This window comes from Equus caballus, chromosome 7 (genome assembly GCF_041296265.1).
Source record: "Equus caballus isolate H_3958 breed thoroughbred chromosome 7, TB-T2T, whole genome shotgun sequence".
NCBI classification, from domain to species: Eukaryota; Metazoa; Chordata; class Mammalia; order Perissodactyla; family Equidae; genus Equus; species Equus caballus.
The window spans coordinates 80269105-80290062 of record NC_091690.1 but is presented as its reverse complement, the minus strand read 5'-3'; positions in this window follow the sequence as shown (position 1 = coordinate 80290062).

Below are 20958 nucleotides of genomic sequence, written 5' to 3'. Positions count from 1 at the left end.
AGAGGGCGTCCGTGAGGGCCTCCCTCTGGGTTGGGCTCCACCCAGGTCTCTAGGCTTCAGCTCAGCCACAAAGGACCCACAGGTGCACTGTCCTGTATGGCGGGAGGCAGCCTAGAATGGGGGCTAAGTGTGTGGACCTGGGGCCAGGCCACCTGGTCTGATCCTGGCACCGCCACTTCCTAGCAGTGTGATGCTGAGCAGAATATTCAGCCTCTCTGGGTCTCAGTTTTCCCATCTGTAAACTGGGAATAATAATACTTGTCTCACCTGTCATGAGACCATGAATGGGTCAGTACCTGCAAAGTTGTGGCACACGGCACCCCTATGTAAGTGTCAGCTCATTGTTATTGTCATATTTTGGGGGGTCTATGGACACATGGAGTCCCAATGATGTATGAACAATGAACCTTTGGGAGAGAAGAGCATTAGGTAGAAATTGGGCATACCCGGGTGAGGGAGGGGAAAAGAGAAGAAGCGAAGAGAGAAAGAAGGATGAATCAAGATAGGACAGGGAGCCTCTCCTCAGCATCCTTGGAAGACAATGGGTTAGCCTCTACTTGCACACTCTCAGGGATGGGGAGCTCATTCCCATTTCAGGTTGTTTGATGTGTCATTAGACTCTCTGAAGTCAGCAAGCTCCTCCTGTGTGATCCCTGTGTCTCGGGCCTGAGCACAACACCTGGGTCTCCATGGCCCTGCCCCCAGCTCAGGTCTCTGTAGACTTTCCTTTCCCAAGTGTTTTGGGGGATTTCCAGAAGTGCCTTACATGGTTTGTGCTCACACGAGCAGCCATGAGCCAGGAGCCTGGCCAAGCTTTCACTGTCATGGCCACCACTACCATCACCTTGGAGCTCACTGCACCAGGCATGTGCTGCTGTCCCTATTGCCAGTCGCATGGCAAATGAAACCTGTGTCTTCCAGGGCTCCCTTCAAAATGAGGCTATGTCCCCTCCATGTCATGCCCAGTGAGAGGTCCCACAGCTGGTGGCTTGGCCTACAGAGTGTCAGTACAGTGACTCAGTCTGTGATGGCGTCCCCCACCCCCCACCGCAGGGCACAGCACACACATGCTCCCAGGTCACCAGCCAGACTGCACCCCTGCTCCAGCTGCAGGGCCATATCCCACTTTCCTGCGTGGGGTTCGCCCTCCATGCCAGCCACCATCACCCTTTAGGAGAGCTCTCACCTGGGGCCTTTTCTCTGGTCTCTGTGAGGGCCCTGGAGCCCACAGAAGCAGATTGTATGTGGTCTAAATTCAAGTCCTTGCGCCAGTGTACTTCTTGGCTCTGTGTGAATCTTGGATGCAAATGCGTGCTTGGGGATGGGCCTCAATGCTCCCATCAGAAGTATCAGAGGCAGCTCTCGCCTCCATTACACTTTCCCTGACACACAACTTGCTCCCTTGATCACCCGTGGGCCTCATTCTGCTCTTTGGACTGGTCCAGGGAAAGTCAAGTCTCAGTAATAGCAATTATAATATTTATCGAGTGCTTACAGTGTGCCAGGGTTATTACATCCATTGCAAGAATGCCTACTAGCTGTGTGACCTTGGGCGAGTAACTTAACTTCTCTGTGTCTCCTTCCTGATCTGTAAAATAGGGAAACAATTCCTACCTCACAGGCTGGTGGTGCAGATCACATGAGTGAGTGAAAGTAGTGTGTTTAAAATAGTGCTTGATACATAGTTCGAAAAATGTTAGCTCTCATTATTACACAACTTAACAATCTGGGTTCTAGTTATCATTGCCTTTTCCAGGCAAGGAAACAACCTGTGAGAGGCGGTGTGACTTGGAAGCCAGGCAGTTGGTTAAAAGAGTCAGGTCTGACTTCGGGACTGGCTCTCCTGACCCTCAGATGTTAACCTGCTTTCCCCTACAGCCCTTTCCGGACACATTCTTCTTGAATCTGGGCTTCCCTGGGCTAAATGCCTCCCACTCTTCCAGCTGTCGTCCTCAGGTTGTTACTGCAGGAAACAGCGTTTCTCCTCCCATTGAGCAGAAGGTGAGATCGCAGCCACAAAACGCTGAGGGAAGCCAGTGGGGGAGGATGTGGCTGTAGGCTTTTAGGGGAATTGATCTGGAGGCCCAGGGACAGGAGCAAAGAAGGCTTCAGGGAGATAATGGGAGTGGTGTGCGAATGGCCCCGTTAGGTGGTCCAGAAACTGCCTCAGATGGGACGGGGGCAATAGAAAGACCCAGCCTCCCTGCCCTATGGGGACCCCGTCCTCTGACAAAGTGGTCTTTTCGGATACAGGGGCCCAAGCCTTGTGGCCCCCAAGACGACCAAAGGCAGTGATGGGGTGCCCAGCCCCAACTCATAGGCTGCGTGTTGATGCATAAGAGCCTGGAAAATAGCCCCCTCAAAGTATGACCTGCGGCAAGACACTCCCCCCCACCCTGCTCTGTGAGCCTCAGTTTCCCTGACTGTAAAATGGAAGTGTGTAGCCAAAAGTGCTCCTGGAGGGCCTGCTCACCACTGGGGCTCTTGACAGTGGTCCATTCGGATGGGGGCCAGGTGGATGTTGGCAGGCAGCCTGGACTCCAGCAGAGCTTGGAGACCCAGGTTCCAGCTCTGCTTCTGCCTGTGACCTGCTTTGCAGTTGGGGCAAGTTCCTGAGTCTCTCGGAGCCTGTTTCCTTAGCTGGAAAAGAGGGAACAGGATACACAATCACACTCAAGAGTCTCTCCAACTCCAATGTCTTGTGTGCTTGACTTTGCCGGAGGTCTGAGGACAGTCTGTGGGAGCCGCCGAGGAGGGCCTGGCTTCTCCGGAGGACGGGTCCTGCAGGACTCCACCTGTGTAAGCAGTATTTACTGAGCACCGTCTTGAGGGGGCCCCTGTTGTAGGCACGTGGACGTGTCAGGGGACAGAAACGAAGGCCCCCGGTGGAGACCAGGGCAGGCCAAGCATGGATCCGGGGCATTGGTGTCCACTGTACATAGAAGGAAGAGACCTTGTTCTTCCAGGAAACCAAGCGGGAATCCCTTTGTAAATCAAAGGAAGTCCCTTCATTTCTCTCCTGAATAAAGACTCCGTTTTTATAAACTGTGTTTGCTTAAAAGAAGTGATCAGAGACCAGCCTGTTTCTAGGCTGTCGGAGGTGCTCATTTGCATATGGATATGCTATTTATAAACACACTTCTATTCATTAAAGCAGGTTCCCCAAGGCCCTCAGTTGCTCCACAAGGTGCCGGCTGTGCCTGTGTGCCTTCCGCCTGAAAGTTGTGCCCTCCCTGTGTCCCCGGCTCTGCACAGCCTCACCGGGGGCAACAGGAAGGTGGCAATGGGGCCAGGGGCCAGCAGGGCCAGGGACAGGGGAAATGAGCACTGTCCCGGCAGACCGTGGGGCCGGCAGGGTGGCAGGGGTTGGGCAAGAGATGTGGAAGAGAAGCTCCTTGGCTCCAGGGCTGTGCTGGGCTCCAGGCGGCGCCCAGGGGTGGCTGGGGTATGATTAGCCTTCTCTCCTCAACCGCGGCCACCGAGTCCAGGGACAACCCCCGGCCCAGCCCTTGCAGGTGCTCCTGTAGAGACAGTCCAGGCTGGTCCTGGTGGCTGTGCCCTGGTCAGCCAGGGAAGCTCCCACCAGTCATGGGGTGACCGTGCTGCACGCAAGGCTACCCCTTCTCCCCTCAGCGCCAGCCTCCGCCCTCTAAGCACACATCCTTCTAATGGGATTAGGCTTCACATGGGTCAGGGAACAATTTATTATTCTGCTGGCTGGAGCCAAGTTTCCCTTTGAAAAATGGTTACTCCCGGAGTCGGCAATTACTTCAAAATAAATTTACCAAAGACAAAATTGTGCCTCTTGGGTCAGTAAACGACTTGCCTGTTTGGGGCTGAGGAGACAAGGTGTTTATTAAGGACCGCCTTCGTTTTCTGTGCAGGTTTTTCAGTTTGAATAATTGTCCAATTAAATATAATTTGGAAGTCAGTGCTAACCCAGCGCCTGGATTGCGGGCGGAAGCATCACTCGGAGGCGTGCATTAATAAATCCCTCGGAGCCCCATCATCCCCAAACCCCTCCTTTGGTTTAATTCTGAGAAATTTTTTTGTCTTCCCGTGGCCTAGATGCCTCCCGTTTGGAAATGAGCTGCTTCCCCCCAAAGAATTCGTAGGCCTCGCTGGCTTCCATCTGTCTGCTCTCTCCAGCAGGCAGATGCATGCGGTTTCTGGGTGGGACCAGCGTGCGGGGCGGCAGGAGCTAACAGCTCATTCCTTTATGGGCCTGCATCCTTGTGGGTTCTTTCATTCATCTGGCCATTCATTCAACAAACACCTACTGAGAACTTACTCTGGGCCAGGTCCTGGGCTGGAAGGGAGAGAAACCAGACATTGTTCTGGCCCTCAGAGATGACTCAGCCCACTGTGAGAGGGACCCAGAAATGGGCAATGTGTGGTGCAATGTGGTTTCTTGTGCCGTTCCCACAGGGGCCCTGGGGGCAGAGGGGCTCCCTTAGCCACCCTGGTCAAAGGAGACTTACCTGGAAAACCCGACAGCCAAGTGAAGCCTGGAAGGACAAGAGGGAAACAGGCCTGAGAGGAGAGACATGCAGAAACCCAGAGCAGGAGAGCAGTGAGGGGAAGAAGCTTCAGTGTGGTGAGGGGCAGGGGCTTGTGGGGTCTCATAGGAGACAAGGCAGGAAGGGGCTGGGCTGGGGTGTGGTGGCACCTTGAACCCAGTGAAGGGATCTGGAGTTTATCTGGATTTGAGGGTGATGCAGGGCTGGGACTAGTGTGAGTCCAGCAGGGCCTCTTGGGAACAAGATTGAAGGAGGCACAGCTTTTTAAGGCTGGCTCTGCCTTTGCACAACCCTGAAAGCGAGTGCCTTCTTAAATTTGGTACCCTAGTCTGGGCCCTGGGCCAATGCAAGTTTTCTAAGAGGGAAATACAGGACCAGATTTTCAAGAAAGCTAATCGGCAGCTGTGTGCTGGAGCCATCCTCCCAGCGCAATGCAGGCCAAGCTTTAGGGTTAGGGTCAGGGTCAGGGTCAGGGAGGCCAGTTAGGAAGTGACTGCAAGAATCCTGGGGAGAGTGGAGGAGAACACCTCAATTGGGGAGAGGGCAGGGAGAGTGGGGGAGGGACTGTATTCAGGAGGCATGGCTTGGCAGACCAGACAGGTAAGAATCACTGACTGGCCTCACTGGGAGAGTCCGTAGACTAATGGAGAGAACCAGGCCTCCTGGAGGCTAGAGGGGCATGTCACTGTGGGCGGAGCTGGCATCTGCATGGCCTCAAAAAGAAATCTGGTGGAGATGGATGCAGGGAGGCAGCCACGCTCCCTGCAGCTCAGCTCAGTGGGGAGGCTGGCAGCCTGGAGGGTAGCGTGGCTGTTGGGGCGGGAGGTCTGGCCTGGGCCTGGTGCCTGGTGCTAGGGTCGTGACAGGGTCAGGCTTGGGGCTGAGCTGGTGACCAGGATTCTGTTCAGCACACTGGAGCTGGGAGAAGGGAAGTCACAGGGTTGTGACCCCTGAGTCAGAGACCCCTGGCCACCACCCCTAGCCCCACCCATACCATGAAGAACTGATCAGTGTAAAGTCCCTCTGAGGGCTGAGGTCAGGTTTGGTGGCCTTTAGATCCTCATGGCCTGGCCACCCAGCCTTGTGGCTCACTTGGGGGCCAAGAAAAAGGGGAAATGAAATGAGGACTTCAGGTGCCTCCCTCCTGGCTGCCCTCTTACCTGGCACTGCTGGGCCCGGCCCTAAGGCCCCACCTTGCTTGCCCTGGGCTCTAACCCCCTTCCCGGCCCAGTGCAGCCCAGAGATGAGAACTAACATGAGAAGGGCAATCCAGCTGGTGGTCTTGCCCTGCCTGCAACTCCAGCACCTCCAGCTGGTGGTTCTGATTTTTCCCAGACTGGGGCAGAGGGGCTCTGACCTACAAAGGGGTCCTCAGGTTCTCTGGGTCACCCCTTCCATGTTGCACACGGGAAACCAAGGTCAGGAGATGGGAGATGGGAAGAGAGTCCCTTGGGGACACAAAGAGAGAGACTGGAAAGCCAAGGCTAGCCCCAGGGCTCCTGGGGGCCAACCAGGGTGGATTGTACAGTGTCTTAGTCCACTTGGGCGGCTGTAGCAAAATACCACAGACTGGGTGGCTTAGAAACTATAGAAGTTTATTTCTCACAGTTCTGGAGGCTGGGAGTCCAAGATCCGGGTGCCAACATGATGGGGTTCTGGTGAGAGCCCTCTTCCGTGCTGCAGACTGAGACGTCATCACAGGGTGGAAGGGGCTGGGGAGCTGTGCGGGGCTTGTTTTATCATCACTCCCCAAAGTCCCCAGCTCCTAATACCATCACCTTGGGAATTAGGGTTTCCACATATGAATGTTGGGGGGACACAAATGTTCAGACCATAGTGTACAGTGATTATTATACCCACTCGCCCAGCCTAAGGAGGTAGTGAGGGAGGTGGGCAGCAGCCCTGGGGTCCCCATCCTCTGGGAGTGGTTTGTAGGGGGAAGCTGAGGGCCCAGAGCATTTCTGTGGCACTGTCCTGGCCAGCTGGATCTGATGGGGCAAAACACCCCCACACGGGGGCCTGTCCCCAGTAGGAGGAGACTGTTAGGGACAGAGACGTGGTCATGGGCATCGAAGCCATCCGTCCTGAGGCCAAAGCTGGGCCAGGCAGTGTCCAGGCCAAGCCACAGGCCTAGGGAAGGGTCTCTTTCTTTGAGTAGAGATGATGACTAGGTGAGGATCCAGTCCGGGCAACCTGTGTGGCACCCTCTGCAGGCTGGTGACAGGATCACAGAGGGCAGAGCACTGGCGCTGGCTGGGCCCCCCGCATGGCCTGCATTGAACGGTTATTTACTGAGCACCTCTGTATAGTGAAGACTATGCTAGGTGCTAGTGACATGGTAGTGAACCAGAGGAGCAAACACCTCTGCTGACATGGCGTTTAGATTTTCGTGGGGGAGACAACCAGCACAAGCAAGTAAAACATAAGGCATGTCTGTTATGATAAGGGCAATGCAGAAAAATCAAGTGTTGGGGGCAGGGGAGGCTTAGGGAATACAGGGCAATGGGTGCAATCTTCAATGGGGTGGCCCAAGAAGGTTTCACTGAGATGCTGACATTTGAGTGGACACTTCAAGGAGGTGAGGGGACGAGCCTTTAGGAAGTCCGGTGGAAGAGCTTTCTGGGCGTGGGAACAGCAGTGCTAAGGTCCTGAGGTGGGTGTGTGTATCTGTGACCTGTTCAGCAAGGGGGTCAGGGCTGGAATGGAGGGAGCAAAGTGGCAGGGCTTGGGGGGTTGGGGGAGTCACAGAGGACAAGAGAACAGGCTGAGGGCAGAGGTGGGTGAGTTCAAAGATCCCTGGATTGTCCTCCCACCCCATAAAGGGCTGGCCAGGCTCCGCAGTCCCAGTGCCTTCCTGTAGGCCCACCGTGCCTCCCGGCTGCCTCGGGGAACGGGCTGGCTCTTGGGTGGCTGTGCTGAGTCCTGCGGGAAGGCACACGGGATGGTGAGGAGGGTGCCACAGCCCCCATCATGCTGGCCCCTCCAGCTGCCACCCCCATTCTTCCTCAGCCCCACCGGGAAGGAAGGCACGGGATTTGTCTGCCCATATTCACAGCTGTGGAGGTGATCCAGGTTGAAAGAAAATCAATAAGATGTGTCCATTTATGTGGCACAAAAGAAGAAAGGTCTGCAGACAGAAATAGGCCGGGATTCACACGCAGGCGACTTAATAAGACTTTTCCCCAGTTTGAAGAGGACGGTAATTTAGATTTGCCTTTGAACGTCTCCCTTTTTGTGCCTCAATAACTCTCAGGATCAGCCTGCTTAGGAAGCCAGGGAAAGGAGATTGGCTGCCTTCTTAGAAGACAAGCCCGTTTGGGAAGGCTGCTTGCTCGAAGTTCAAACACCGGCCTTGAGAAAAGATGAAAGTGCGGCGTCAGCACATCCTCGGCCCATTGATCGTGAATGAGGCCTGGGCCTGGTGCATTTGGGCTGGAGCAGGACAATAAGAACAAGGCCGGGCTGTCGGGAGGCCTCATCTGAGCCACAGTGGTGCAGGAGATGCTCATTACCAGCACTGGGGCTTAGTGGCCAGGTGGGGGCAGGAGGCAGCTAGGCCGAGCCAGCCAAGAGCAGGCCCCATGGCCCTCAGGCCCCACAGGCTGCTGCCTGAGCTTGGCCCGGAGGCAGGCTGGCTCCTCCCTCAGGCTGTGGCTTCCTGGCTTTTGGGGCTCTGCTGGGGACACAGCGCTGGCTACCTCTAGGGCTGGGCTTTGCCCGTCTAGCGGGACTGTGGGCAGGGCTGGGCCACCCACTTTGTGCTACCTGAGTGGGCTCTCCTCACCTGGCTGTTCGCCCTCAGGGACAGCGGGGTCCTGGGGTTATAGGAAGCTGGGCAGGTCCCAGCTGCAGAAAAAGGCCTCTGAGCAGATTTTCTGCCCCTCTTTCCAGACCTACCTCAAGTATCACCTTCCTATCTCCCCATGAAAGACCAATACACCGTCCTTAGTGCCCCCACAGTGCCCTCTGCTTTCCCCATGGTAGACCTTGTCACATTGTGCTGTCATTGTCCCATCCGACTGCAGCTCCTTAGGGTGAGGGCTGCCCCCGGCACACCACACGGTGCCCCCACAGAGAGCTGCAGGCAGTGTCTGCCACTGTGGTGTGTCTTCACTGGACCTCCTCCTATGGTCGGCAGGGCAGACTGAACTGTGGGGCCCATGTTCAGTGCAGTTGCTGATCCTTCCCAAGGCCACGCGTGGGAGGTTAGCAGCAGACCCAGTGCATGATGCCAGCCTCCATCCCCAGTCAGGGTCTTCCACCTCAGTGCCCCAGGCCCCCTCAGGGTCCAGCAGGGCCATGGGAGAGCCAGAAGCTGGAGTCAGGGGACTTCATCCTAAACCCTGGTTTGCCTTTGACCCTGAATGAGTCTGTCGTACTCCATCTGGGCTGCTATAATAGAGCACCACAGACTGGGTGGCTTAGAAACAACAGAAATTTATTGCTTACAGTTCTGGAGGCTGGAAGTTCAATGTCAGTGTGCCTGCACGGTCGCCTTCTCCTGGTTGCAGACTGCCGACTTCTCCTTGTAGCCTCACATGGCGAGAGCAGAGGGAGGAAGCAAGCTCTCTTGTGACTCTTATAAGGACACTAATCCCATTCATGAGGCTCCACCCTCGTGACCTCATCGAATCCTAATTACCTCCCCAAGGTCCCCCTCTGAGTAACATCACATGCACGTCAGGGGGTAGGTTTTCAACTTATGAATTTGGGGAGACACAAACATTCACTCCATAACAAGGTCCATTCCTCTCCTTTCCTGTTTCCTCCTCTTTAGACCCAGTGTGTTGTTCTCCGTGCTGTCCAGTTTACAGCCACTAGCCGTCTGTGGCCACGGCACACTTGAAACGCGCCTAGTTGGAACTGAGATGTGCTGTCAGTGTAAAATACACACTAGATTTCAAAGACTCATTACAAAAAAAAAGTGAAATATCTCATTAATAATTTTATGCTGATTACACGTTGAAATGATAATGTTTTGGGTTATATAAACCCAATAATAATATTGAGTTAAATAAAATATATTATTAAAATTAATGTAAACTTTTTAATGTGACTGCTAGAAACTTAAAAACTTACATCTGCGGCTCGCAGTGTGCTTCTATGGGACAAGCCAACACTGGTCCACATAATTCTGAGCACAAACGTTCTCTGGATCGCTGACGTGAGACCGCGGGTGGGAAAGTGCTTTGAACGGAGCCCGTCTTCACAGGGATAATCCTGGTGGTCAGGAGAAATCAGGCCTGCCTTGGGAAGGGTTAATGTCAAAGCAGGGCCTTTTGGAAGTCTCCTTCAGAGTTTTCTAGTACCAGGAACGAATGACCATCGTCCCGGATGAGGTAATGCTTTCAAGGGCTCTCTCTCATTGGTGGCCAGGGGTGTCACTGTGAGCTGAGGGGGGATCCTCGGGCACTTCCTTCTTTCTGAAGTTCATGTGCTGTCCTATACTGTTACCGGAGCAGGCACCCGGGACCACATGGTCTTCATAAAGGGCCTGGGGACCTGGGTGGGGGATCTGGAAGCAGTCCTGGGGTTGCCTGAGCTGAGTCGGGGTTCTCCCTCCTTCCCAGGCTCCTCTTGCCTCCCTACGTTTGCACACTGCTCTCTCTACTGGGAGACGCTTTGTTCTCTTGCCCGCCTGGTGACTTCCTATTGAAGCTCATTGGCACCTCCTCCGGGAGCCCCCAGATGGAGTTCTCCGACCCCTCTGTCAAACTCTCACAGCTTTTACACTGTGAAGGACCAGCCTTCCCGCTTGGGTCTCCCATTTGGCTGGAAGCAACCCAGAGCAGCATCTAGTCCCTGTGCTCCTGTGTCCAGGGCGGGGCCAGGCACACAGCAGGACTACACAATGAAGGAGAGTGTGAGTGGATGGATGGAATCTGGTTCCTGATCAGCCTTGGAATGGGGCAGAGGCGCTGGGGGGCCACTGGGCAGATGAGAGGGATGGATAGAGCTTGGGGGTGATGCAGAAAAGCAGTGTGTGTTGGAGAGTAGGGGGAAGACTGAAGGTCTGAGGAACTTCCACGACTCCTGCACATGCTGTCTGTGAGGCGTGAGGTCCCCCCTGCAGGGGTGACACCAAACAGGCTTGGGGCAGCCTGGCCAAGGGGAGCAGGAGGGATAGGTCCTGCCCCTGGCTTCCTGGGCAGCTGGTGCAGGAGCCAATAAAGCAGGTGGGGGATTTGCCTGGGAGCCCAGGGGCCCCAGGAGGCCCTGCAGGCACCTGAGGGACTTCAGAAAGCAAGGGTCTCCAGAGACCTGGAGAGAGGGGCACTGTGTCTGGAGATGGGGAGCCCCTTCTGGCCTAGAAATCTGGCATCTGGAACAGGAGAGTCCCTTGAGCGACGAAAATGCCAGAATGACTCTGGTGAGACAGGGCTAGAGATGGCCTGGGGAGGGCTGGGCTGTGGGGTGGGGCAGGACAGAGTGGGGCTGTTGGGGAACTAGTCCAGCACGGGGAGAGGTCAGGCCTGAGAGTGGGACGAGGCTCGTGGGTTCCAGAAGAGAGGCTGTAGGGACTCCAGGAGAGTATTAGGACCCTGCAGTGGTTCCCAGACGTGGCCACGACATGGGCAGGTGTTAATGGCAAGATGGCCAGGCTCCACGCTCTGACACAAGCCCTGTGAGCGGAGAACACCATGGTGGCTCTTAGGCAGGCAGACTGAAAGCCCAACTGGGTGCAGGCACCCCCTGCATGCAAACGCTTGCCTTCAGCTGCAGCCTGGTCACTGATGGCCCAGAATACCACCCGTCTCTAAGCCTCGGACCATCTGCGCAATCCTTGGGGGCAGCCGCCACTTCCTGCCCACCCTGGAGGGTCCAGGCAACCGACCAGCCTCTGCCCCTCTGTGGAGGGGGATTCAGCGTCTCAGCCAGCAGGGGCAGATCCCCAAAGCTCCTCAGAGTGGGCAGATGAAACGTGCTTGCCCCTCGCCCTCCCCCAGCCTCCTGGCCAGTCACTTCCCTCTCCTCCTCTTCTCAGCAGAACTGTAAGAATTATTACTTTTTAAATCCTCATTGGAATGCTAATTTTGATTTTGAGTGTCTGTCATGGGCTCTTTGAAGTTTTTCAGACAAAATAAGTATCTCCTTAACAGAGGGGATTAGCGCCTACTTGTTTAGAATCCTCTGACTGAGAGTGACAACCAATTTCAGAATCTGTGGGGTTTAGGGAGGCTGCAGGAAGAGGGCCGCCTCCCTCCCCCGGTGGTCAGCTTTCCAGAAATGGCTTAATGGGGTTAGAGTTTAACCCCTCAAACAGGGATCAGAGCCCCCAGCTTGAAAGCCAATGAGCAGCCAGGCAGATCTTGCTATTTAAATCCAGCAGGACTTGGTTAGAACTCTTTTATTCTCTTGAGTTTAAAGAAAACAAACCACTTTCCCTTGCAGAATTTAGGGCCTGCTCTAGCCAGCTGTCCCCAGCTTCCTCCCCAAAATGCAGGCCTTTGCGCCACAGGTAATTCATGGCCTGGGCTTGGCCCAGGCTGGGATTCTCCTGGCTTTATGATTCCCTTCAATTCGGGAGTGCTAATGGGGCAATTTGTAAAGAAAGAAATATAATGAGTTATCACAAAGCTCAGCAAGGACTCGACAAACTGGGCACTTCCCATCCATCAAGCATCCCAGCGTGGTCGCGGACCAGCCGTGCCAGAAATCCCGCGGGGCCCCGGGACTGCAGCCTTTCCTCTGCCTGGACATGCAGAAGGGCAGCCGCCTGCAGCAATTTCCTTCTCCTTTGCTTGTCCCCCAAATCGTGGTCCTTAAGGGCCAGATGGCTGGAGGCAATGGTGAGGGGTACGTGGAGGTAAAACGGGGATATTTAAGGATTTATTTGCTGATGCAAAATTATCAGGCAGGCCCTTTTTAAAAAGAGCATCAATACCACGCGAGGACCCGTGGAGCCCCAGGTGGGCTGCAGCACCTCCTCAGGACTGTTCCCTGCTCTTGCTGGGTGGGGCTGGGGAGCAGGCTGCAGCTTCGTCTGTCGTTAAGCCCAAGGTCACGGATGGTGTTGGGCAGCCCAGTCCATCCAGTATCTCACATGAAGCCAAACTGCACCCAGCCTGCACCTGTGGGTGGGGCTGTGGGACCTCCTCTGCAGAGAACAGGTCAGTGACATGCTGTGTCCATCTGCTGAGATAGCAGGCCATGAACTTGAATCAAAGACCCCTAGGCAGGCAAGAACCCTCTTGTTCTTCTTTCAGATGTGCAAAAGGGGACAGGGGACGCGAATTGCCAAGAGGACTCACATGAAGGCATTGGCAGCTCGTCGCATGGCATATGTGATGGTCCAGGAGAGACCATGTGGTTGAGGCTGGGTGGGGCAGCGGGAAGAGCTGGGCCTAGAGGTTAGTCCTGGAGGCCTAGAGTAAGGCATCTGGGCTCCCCCTGGCCTTGCCTGCTCATCCTACATGCTGGGATACCTGGAGTAGCCCCCACTCTTCCCTCCCTGGTCACCCACTGCCCTGGGACCCTGGAAGACAGAAATTTTGGCCAGTTTGGGGAAGAGGGCTGGCCCATGCAGAGGGTCTCTCTGGGCTAGCTTTGCTCTCTCTCCTGCTGCTCCAGCGTCTGCTGCCTCCACAGCTGGCCTGGACCCTGGGATCCGCCCCACCGGGCACCTCAGGAGGCCCTTGCCAGAGCTGCAGATTCTGGGAAGGCCCCATCACTCAGAGATGGGACAGGTAGAGGTCTGGCCACTGTGGGGACTGCTTAATCCCAAACAGAGTGATGTGGTCCAGACCTGTCCTCAGTGTGGTTCCAGCTGAACTTGTCCCACCACCCAGATCTTGCCTCTTCTCCTCCTGTTTTTGTTGGCAACCTGGAGATCCCTCAAGCCCAGAGGAAGTCAACCTGTAGCCTCAGAACACGCAGGTCCCACAGAGAGGGCCTCAGTTATCCTCCTCATAAGGATAATAAACAGTAATAACCAGCACAGCCAGTGCTTACTGTGTGCCAGGCGTGATGCTGAACTTTGTACATTAATCAACTCCCTAAGTCTTCTTAATGCGCTGTGATGAGACACTGTTGTTATTATTCCCATTTTGCAGGTTAGGATCAGGCATAAGAGGCTAAACCTCACCCAGCTGGCGAATGACAGAGTGAGAGTTCCAACCAGCCAGCATGGCTCCAGAATCGGTGCTCTAAAGGCCACAGATGCTGAGGCGGGCGGAGGCCTGAGATCGGACCGAGGCACCCACTGTAAGGAAGGGCTGAGTGGCCAGAGGCTGAGGTTTCCCTGCACTTTGAGTGGACGCAGGGCGTGAACTCGGGTTTGGGGAGACTCCAAGAAGCATGGAGCTGACCTGATAAACACCTGCCATGTGCCGGGCACTGTGCCCTTCACCCATGGAATGTGACGAGTCTCGCCGCAGCCTTGCAGGGTAGGAATGACTGTCTTCATTTAACTGAGGAATAAGACGGAAGCTGAGAAAGGTTAAATACTTGTCCACGGTCACACAGCTAATGAGGAGCGTAGCTGGGTTTCAAATCCGTGTCCACTGAGTTTCAAAGCTGCATCCTTGGTGACTGTGTGCCAGAGAGCGGTGGGTGGGGATGCAGAAAGGGTGGGAAGAATGGGGAGAACTCAGAATGACATTCCTGGGGGAGCGCTGATGGCCGTTCTGCAGCTCACCAGAGTTGGGCACACCCAGAAGTCACACTTAGAGCCAGATGCAGCTGGGTCAGACTGGCTCAAGGCCAATGGGGATTCTCAGAGAGGTAGGGGTCCTTCCCAGGTGAGGATGCCGGCATGCGTGGAGGCTGCAGGGACTGACCTCCTCACTCCTAGGTCATCGCTCCAAGCTTCCTCTGGGGCAGTGAGGACTCAAACTGTTGTTAGGCTCAGGGAGTCTGCACCCCATGGGCCAGGGGGAGGCTGAAGCCCCTTGCTCCGCATCACCCCCGCTTTTCTAACTCCCAGGGGCTCCATCATTGCTTCGGCTTCCCGGCCCTGTGTCCCATGTGTTCCCACATCTCCTGGGTGACCACGTCCCGCGTCCCACGACCTGGGGCCCCGTCCGGGAGTGGAAGGGTTACGGCTTCTGCTGCGGAGTGGAGCTGCTGTTCCCCAGCGTTAAGCAGCTTTAGTGTCTCCTACCCCAGCCCTGATTTAAAATTCATAAATGCTAATCCTTCATAATTTACGGTTTAAAAGCAGCCCCACTCACAGGCCCCGTGGCTACAGCTCTGTCAGAGTAATTATGCCGCCAAGCTGAAATTGGACTACTAACTGAGATATTAAACAGGGGGGGAAATCCTCGCGCTGGCAGCCGACCCAATTATTCCAAATAAGCAAACAGATTAGTGAGTAATTTTCCAGTTAAATTTGGTGATTGGTGCCAGAATTGTATGTTAAATATTCAGAAGTAAATAGATTAAAGATGAAATGTGCCCCCCTCCCTTTTTCTGGGCTTAATTTACTGTGTATATTAAAACTTTTTCATGAGGAGAAAAAAAGTAAAAATGATAATTAAAAAATCCAAATAAACCCCTCTGGGCCTCCCTGGTGCAGCTCGGCAGGGGCCAGAGCCAGGCGCAGGCGCCCCCAAGCCTCCTTGACGTCCCAGCCCTCCTGGGCAGGGCCGGCGCATCCCCTAAACCCAAACTCTGGCCCTCCCCAGGGGAGCGGGGATGTGGGATTCTGGGCATCTGGGTGGGCTAGGGAGCTCCCCGCCCACCCCCACGCACTGGGATTGTATTTCTTTACAAAGAGAAATCCCAAATCTATTAGTCCTAAAGTCAGACGGAGCTGAGAAAACCCAGGCAGGAGTGGAAGGGGGAGAGGATTCATGGGCATGTGAGGCCCCAGGGGTGCTGGGCTCCTCCAGGCACAGAGCAGCGCTCTCTGGTTCTTGCTCCCAGTGCCTGGAGCTGCGTTCCTGGCCACCATGCCCCATCACTTAGCCTCCTGCCTGCCTTCCTGGAAGCCTAAACACTCTCTTCTCCGCCTCCTCCTTAGATTCTCTGCAGCAGCTCAGCCACAGCTGTTTGTCTGACAAGGAGGGGCCTGAGTCTTCTCCCCAAAAAGCAAATGTAGAAACAGAGGCCCAGAGAGGGCAATAGATTGTCCCAAGGCACTCAGCAGTTCGGGGACAGAAATGCATCCAAAACAGGGTTCTTTGCTGCTCAGCCTGTGCTCTCTCTCTCTGCCGCCCCCTAGAGGACCCGGGCTTCTGGCGCAGGATCCCCTGGGCACATGTGCATTGCTGCACAGGACTAGGTAGAGAACAGGGAAGGAACCCCTGTGCCGGGCAGGGAGTGAGCCCACTGGGTCTGCAGAGAAGACAGAGGGTGGAGGAGGAGAAGACCATGGGCCCAGCCGGGGATAGCCAGGCAGGGGAGCTGGAAGAGGTGCCTGGGGAGCAGCGTCTGTGAGTAGGGAGGGGTCAAGAAAAGCCTGCAGGCCCTGGAGGGAGGACAGTCTTGGGACCAGGGCCTCCTTCTAGGTCCAGCCCCCCTGCCCCTCAGCATCTCGATTCCAGGCCTGGGACCAACCTTAGGTACAGCCTCCTCCAGGGCAGCCCCTCTTTCCTCCTTTTCTCTCAAGGCTGCCCTTAACTCCCAAAGCACTGAGAGGGTGAGTGGGGGAAGCTGGGGGACCCCAGGAGCCATGTCACCCTCTCCAGAGGCCCCCCTTTCCTTGTCCTGTCTGTCGGAGGAATCTCTGTGGCCCAAGCGATGCTGGGAAGACTCCCTGTCCTCTTGGGTTGAAGGGAGCCCCCTTGTCTCTCCTTCAGCCTCTGAGAGGCCCCTGAGGGCAAAGAGGCTGGGGTAGGGGGTGGTCCAACCACCTCTCCCCAGTTTGACGCCCTGAGGCTGTAATCATAAAAAGGCCTGGCCCAGGCCACCAAGACAGCAGCCCAGGTAAACGCAGTACAGACAGGCCTTGGGGCCCACGTCCAGTCAGAGGAGGATGGTGTGGGGACACAAAAGGGACATGACCTACCTCATCTGTGGGACCTGCGCAGCTCAGCCTTCTCTGGCCCACTAGGCTACTGGTTCTCAGACAGGGCAAATTGGAACCCCCTAGAATCTTTTACAAAATACACACAGCCCCCCGCGTGGAATCTCCTAGGGTTATTAACCAACCACCCAATCACACTTGCTGCTCCTAGACCAATGATTTGCAATTTTTTAAAAGTACTTGAACTCTTTCTTCAATAAAATCTCCTGTACAAACGAGCCTAGAATGCAAAGCAGACAACAGAGCTCCAGTTCAGTGGCTTAGCTGGCTGCGGCTCCCTGCCCCCGCCATCCAGAGTCATCTCGGGAAACCCCTAGAATTCCACCAGAGGGCAGCCTCCCAGGCACCAAGAAGCTGAGCCTCCAGTTTGTGGTTTCCCGGTGCTCCTACCGGGGCCCCCATTGTGGGCACGGCTGGCCGAGTGTGGCTGTTATGCCCAGGATGGTCAGGGAGTGGGGGGCCAAGTTCCTCCTGGGGCTGCTGAGGACAGCTGCTGTGGCCGGGAGGGCTGGGCCAGCCACTGGTCACCTGGGGCCCCATGCTCTTTCTCAGAAAGTTTACAACCTACTTCTCTGAGAGTTCCCCAGAAGGAGGGGCCAGTTAGGACTGAGAGGGAGTGGGTCCCTGGCCTGAGGGCCGGGTGACCCTCATGGTCACCCCTTCAGGAAGAGGCCTTCCCTGGCTTCTTTCCTTGGGGATCTGGCAACAAAGTCCTTCCCTCTCAGACCTTCCAGGAAGATGGGAGGAGGGGCCTGAATCATTATCTTCACATCCTGGGCTCCAACCAGGGGCCTGGGGTCCAGCGTATATAGACATCTGCAGTCCTCATCCAGCAAAAAGAAAGAAAGAAAGGAAGAAGGAAAAGCCCTCAAATAAAAGAACAACAGAAAACACTTATTGAGCCCCTCCTGTGAGCCCCTCCTGTGCAGGGCCAGCCTGGGGAAATGGCAGTGTTACTTAATTGTCAGCCCTTCCATTTTGGGTGCTCCCAGGTCTGCGTGATGACCTTTGGACTGAGAGAAAAAGTTCCATCTTCTTCCACAAGTGCCTGACGGAGCCCTGGGCTCTCCCAGCCCTGGTGGTAAACTGAGCCCCAGCTTGTGTCACACAGGCTGTCTTTCTCCTCCTCAAGTTGGAGTTGCAGCAGTAACCAGGCCCCCAGTTCTGCCTTCTCACTGGTCTGCTCTGGATTTGAAATGAAGATAATTTTGCATGCAAAGCTAAAGGTTCTCTCTTTCCTAACCTCTAGTAGTTTGGTGTTGTTTTTAACTGCTGCAGACTCAAGCCTTTCTGAAGGGACCAAACTTTATCTTCTATGAATATTAAAACAAAAAAGAACAACCAAATGTATCATCATGCAGTTTTTTTTAAAGGTATGCTTTTTTTTTTTTGTAAGGAAGATTGGCCCTGAGCTAACATCTGTTGCCAATCTTCCTCTTTTTCTGTTCTCCCCCAAGCCCCAGTGCATAGTTGTACATCCTAGTTGTAAGTCATTCTAGTTCTCCTAAGTGGGACGCCACCACAGTGTGGCTTGATGAGTGGTGCGTAGGTCCGTGCCCATGATCTGAACTGGGGAACCCCAGGCTGCTGGAGCCGAGCACGCGAACTTAACCACTCGGCCCCAGGGCCAGCTCCAGTATCAGCACGCAGTTTTTGAACAGATCTAGCAAGCGGCTACCGGACAAGCTGCAGGGATTCTGGGCCTGCCGATGGGTTTACCCTCACAGAAGCCCCAGCACCTTACTGCATAATTAAGGTGGGGTGTGAGGCCCCTGGGGTCAGGCGGCAGAGTCTGCATGTCACAGGGCCGAGCCCCTTGCTGGACCTCTGGGGGACATTTCCCCTACAATAGGAAATTCTTGCTACATGGGTAGTCTTGGTTGTCAGAGAACCCACTCTGCCAGTCCCCGTGCTGAAACATACAGAGGGACACACGGACACCTGGACAAACACACAGCCCCCATGCATGGCCATGTATATCCTACAGAGGCATACAGAGACACTCACAGGAGCAAACACACATAAGCACATGTGTCCAGACACATACACCAGAATCCTGCTAGGCCTTTCCAGGCACATGGCCTGTGGGAATGGGCTCCAGGCCGTGGTGTGCTAGCACACGGTCTCTCTGAGGGAACAACAGGCCCTGTTTTATAGCGTTTGACAATTTCCTTGATGTAAATACCTGGGCAGATTTTGAGCTACCAACAGTTTAACACCTGACTGGCAAAATTCCTGAATATTTAACAATTGGCTTTTGCCAACAAAGCACTGTCTTGAGGACCATGTGTCTTCCACCCCAGGCCTGCCTGCTGTAGGGGTGACCTGGCTGAGGTGCTCTGAGCAGATGGAGCAAAGAAGGGTCTTGGCCTGGAGCAGGCTAAACCTCAGGGAGGCAGGCGGGGGGCTGGGCTCTGAGCGAGTGACAGAAGGATTATCAAGCCCTGAGAGGCTTCCGGGGGCCCAATTAGCCCCTGAGGGGAGGAGCTCCGGGCAGGAGAATTGTGGTGCTGTGCTGATGAAGGGCGGGATCACAGCTCCCCCGGGAGGCAGTGAGTTCCCTGTCCCGGGAGGTACAGAAGCAGGGCCAGAGGTCCCTCAGCTAGGACAGGGGAGGGGGTCACACCTCCTTCTCTCACTCCCTCCACAGGAGCCCACTCTCACCCCTTTCACCCTGAATCATACCACAGAGGAATGGAGGCTTCAGTGGTTCTGCTCCACTTCCTGGGACGAGGAAACCCCGTTCTCCCTGGTGGGAGACCAGGCTGCTGGGTGTCACCAGGGACCCCTCCATACGTTCAGTGGGCTTGGCTGAGAGCCAGGCCCCCTCCTCTGTTTCTGGCTTCTGTTTACACCCTGGGTTGGCCTGGTGGGAGGCGAGAGGGCATCCTCATACTGCAACAACCTGGCTCTGCTCCCCTGATTTCCCTGCAGGGCCCCTGCTCCCCAAAAGTGACCCCCTAGAGGGTCCCATGGACCTGAGCCTCCATTGCCCCAGGAGGTAAGTTCTCAGCTGAGAAGCCTGGGAAAGGGTATGTGTGTGTGTGTGTGTGTCTGTTGGTGAGGATAGGAGTGTGTGCTTGTCTGTGAGGAAAAATAACTTTGAAAAATAGAAAAATAACAATTATCATCGTACTGAGCACTTATTTTAACAAACAGGGCAGAATAGTACAATGGTTATAAACATAGATGCTGGAGCCAGACTACCAGGGTCATAAGCCTTCTTCTTCCGTTTATGAGCTCTGTGATTTTGGGCAAGTTCTTAACCTCTCTGGGCCTCAGTTTTCTTAACTTTAAAATGGACAGAAAATATCTTACAAAGTTGTGACGAGAACTAAGTGAGTTGAATTACGGAAAGCACTGAACGGTACCGAGCACAAAGTAAGTGCAATGCAAGAGTGAGTGAGCGCTGTTGTTATTTGTAGTGTTCAATAGTTTGTTCAATGTCAAAGGTGCTACTAAGCAAATTTTTGGATTTATTCCATCTAATCCTCACAACAATACCACGAAGTTGGTGGATTACTCTCCTCCTTTTACAGATGAGACGTCCAAAGTTCAGAGAGGTTAAGTAACTTGCCCCAGGTCCCACAGGGGTAAGCAGCAGATCTAAACCTCTGACTCTTCCATCCAGGGGCAGCTTGGTGAAGGTCCTGATAGCAACCTAAGCCATGGGCAGGCATAAGCATCTTTTTCAACAAACAAGTCCATAGAAACTGAGCCATAGAGACCCCTTAAAATCTGCAGGAAGTAACAATGATGTATCTGTCTCTTGATCACCCGTGGTGGCCACACCGCAAAGATGGAGCCAGAACAAACGGTGGGATGGTTAGGAAACGGCCTGTCTTGTTTTATACCCCATGTGCCTCATCTGTTGACTCTTTGCAAGCTGAAACGGCCTTTTGCCACCTGATAACCCAGGCAGGGGGACGTTTGGGATGGAAGCCCGTCCTTGCATGGGGGATGAGCGAGAGGCCCTCAAGGAGTTGACTGTGCGACATTCCTTGGTGCCAGCAGACCAGGATGGGAATGGCTGCCGTTCCCCACCCAAGAGGCTGCAGGGTGCACCCGGCCTTCCGCATGTCTATGCCGAGACCCCCGCCAGGGTGGAGGGCGGCTGCAGAATGGGGGCCTCCCTCTGCCACTGTGATTGGTCCCACCTGGGTGGAGGGAGGTAGCAAGGGTGATGGGGCTGTGCCTGGGGCCCCAGGGCAGGAAGCAGGCTGAGAACTCACCCCAGGAACGTGGTGGAGGCAGGACCATGCTCCGAGCCCCCAGCACATGCTCTGTTGTCCTATTAGGCTTCACATGAAAAACACAAATTCAAAAATAACATTTTAAGAGTTTCAAGATGGCAAACACCAAGCACGAAACCCCAAGCACGGGGCCCGTCTGAGCATGGGCCACCAGACCCAGGCCACAGCCCTCTGTTCAACAGCCGGGTCCCACAGATCTGCACGCAGATGCCTCCTT